At 48.0% G+C, this 2,157-nt stretch overlaps 1 pseudogene; it reads left to right on the top strand.

Annotated features, from left to right (window-relative positions):
- The first annotated feature begins 229 nt into the window (after window positions 1-229).
- On the top strand, window positions 230-1,576 carry LOC118630959 (annotated as a pseudogene).
- Window positions 1,577-2,157: the final 581 nt, after the last annotated feature.

Genomic DNA, 2,157 nt, shown 5'->3' with positions numbered 1-2,157 from the left:
GAAGGGAGGTCCAGAGTGGTCATGTCACCTGTCCCTCTATCTGAAAATAAAAAATGCTACTGACATAAATGCAGTGAGAGTTAACAAGTGTGGTGTGTCCTCGGGAGTGGGAAAGTCCTTTCTGGGATGGAGGGGACTTAGTAAAGGGTTGGGCACATAGAAAAGAGTCTATTTTTTTTCTTTTTCAATAAATATGTTGAGAGGAGTGATTATCCCCTTGGATGTCTCCCTGCAGGAACTGATGCAGCAAAAATCTGGGGCCAATGGTACAATCATCACTGAGGTCGTCCTGCTGGACCTGGTGGAGACACCAGATCTGTGGCCACTTGTCTCCGTGCTCTTCCTGTTTGCCTACCTGGTCACAGTCGGGGGCAACCTCAGCATCCTGGCCGCCATCCTGGTGGAGCGCAAACTCCACACCTGATGTACTTCTTCCTGGGGAACCTATCAGTTCTGGATGTTGGATGTGTCACTGTCACTGTCCCTGCAATACTGGGTCATCTGCTGTCCCACAAGCGTACAATTTCCTGTGATGCCTGCCTCTCCCAACTCTTCTTGTACATTCTGGTTGGGAGGGACTGCTTCCTGTGGACAGCCATGGCCTATGACTGGTCCCTGGCCATCTGCCGGCCCCTCACCTGCAGCATCTGAATGAGCCAGATGGACCAGTAGATAGTGGTGGCTGTGTCCTGGGCCTGTTCCCTCACCAATGCATGACCCACACTATCGCCCTAACTACACTCAACTTCTGTGGCCCGAATGAGGTCACAGTCACGTCTACTGTGACCTCCCACAGCTCTCCCAGCTCTCTTGCTCCAGCACCCAACTCGATGCACTGCTGCTCTCTGCTATGGGTGTGCTAACGGCAGGTGCACCTGTGGTTCTCACCATCCCCTCCTACATCTGTGTGGCCGCTGCAGGGCTACAGATCCGCTCAGCGAAGGGCAGGAGGAGAGCCTTCTCTGACCTGTCCCGCAGGTCGAGCAACGAGGACTCTAGAGGGGGAGTGAGGATGAGGAGGGACAAGAGACACGAGAAATGGAGACAAGACAGGGCTCTGATCAAGTCTCGTTTATTCTGGGGAGATCCACAGTATATATAGGGCAAGAAGCAGAAAAACAAGAACATTTGTTGCCAAGCGATGTTTGTGGTGACCACCCAGAAGCAATTTCAGGTAAATATCACATAAATATCTCGGGTGGAACAAAAAGATAAACAGAGCATAACTGGCTGAGAAAATGGTTACTTAAAGGAATGCAGAAACATTGTATACAGAGATATCCTGCCTTGGGGCAGGAGATGGCAGAGCAGATTTTATCAAAATGGATGCCATGCAAACAGTCTCCCACACTTCTCTACATGTGGCTGCCGTCTCACTGTGGTTTGCCTCTTCTGTGGAACCGGTGTCTTCACCTACATGCATCTGGGTTCAGAGGGGGCTTCAGACAAGGATAAAGGGGTTGGGGTTTTCACAGTTATGAACCACATGCTGTACCCACTTATCCACAGCCTTAGAAACCCTGATGCTCAGAGTGCCCCACGGCAGGTCCTTGTGGGGAGGAGGTTTCTGACCTGAGGGGTCATAAGTTCTCTCCTCTCCTTCAATTTTTGGGTTGAGGAAAATTTCCCATGAAGGCAGCAAACTGGAGAAATTGTTATGATACTGTTATAGATATAGAAATTATTATAGATACTAATGTTGGAAAACTTTATGTGTTTTTCCTGCAAAGAAACCCTATGTAATTATTTCATTTATTCATACAATAAATATTTATTGAATTGCTTCTAAATTCCAAACACTGTTCTAGGGCACTGGTGAACAAAATAGACAAATGCCTTTGCACTCGTGCAACTCACATTCTAATGAAGGGACACAAAAGAAATGAAACAAATAAGCGTTCTATAGGATATAAGACACATACGGTACATACTAAGTTAAATTAGAGCAGCCTGAGAGTGAGAGAAAGAGACAGAGCAGTTAGCTTCTTATCAGCGGGGAGCCAGCTCACAAGAGACTGCTCACATTTCTGAGTGCTGTGGGGATGTGGAAGGAACTTCCAGGGGGCTGTTTCCGGGATGACCTAAGAGACAGAACAACCCTTCTCTGCTGGAAGGTGAACCAGTACAATTGGCTCAGCAAGTCCATTTCGTCAGTTT

The sequence above is a fragment of the Molossus molossus genome, unplaced genomic scaffold (assembly GCF_014108415.1).
Source record: "Molossus molossus isolate mMolMol1 unplaced genomic scaffold, mMolMol1.p scaffold_m16_p_15, whole genome shotgun sequence".
NCBI lineage: Eukaryota > Metazoa > Chordata > Mammalia > Chiroptera > Molossidae > Molossus > Molossus molossus.
This window is presented reverse-complemented; position numbering and strand designations above follow the sequence as displayed.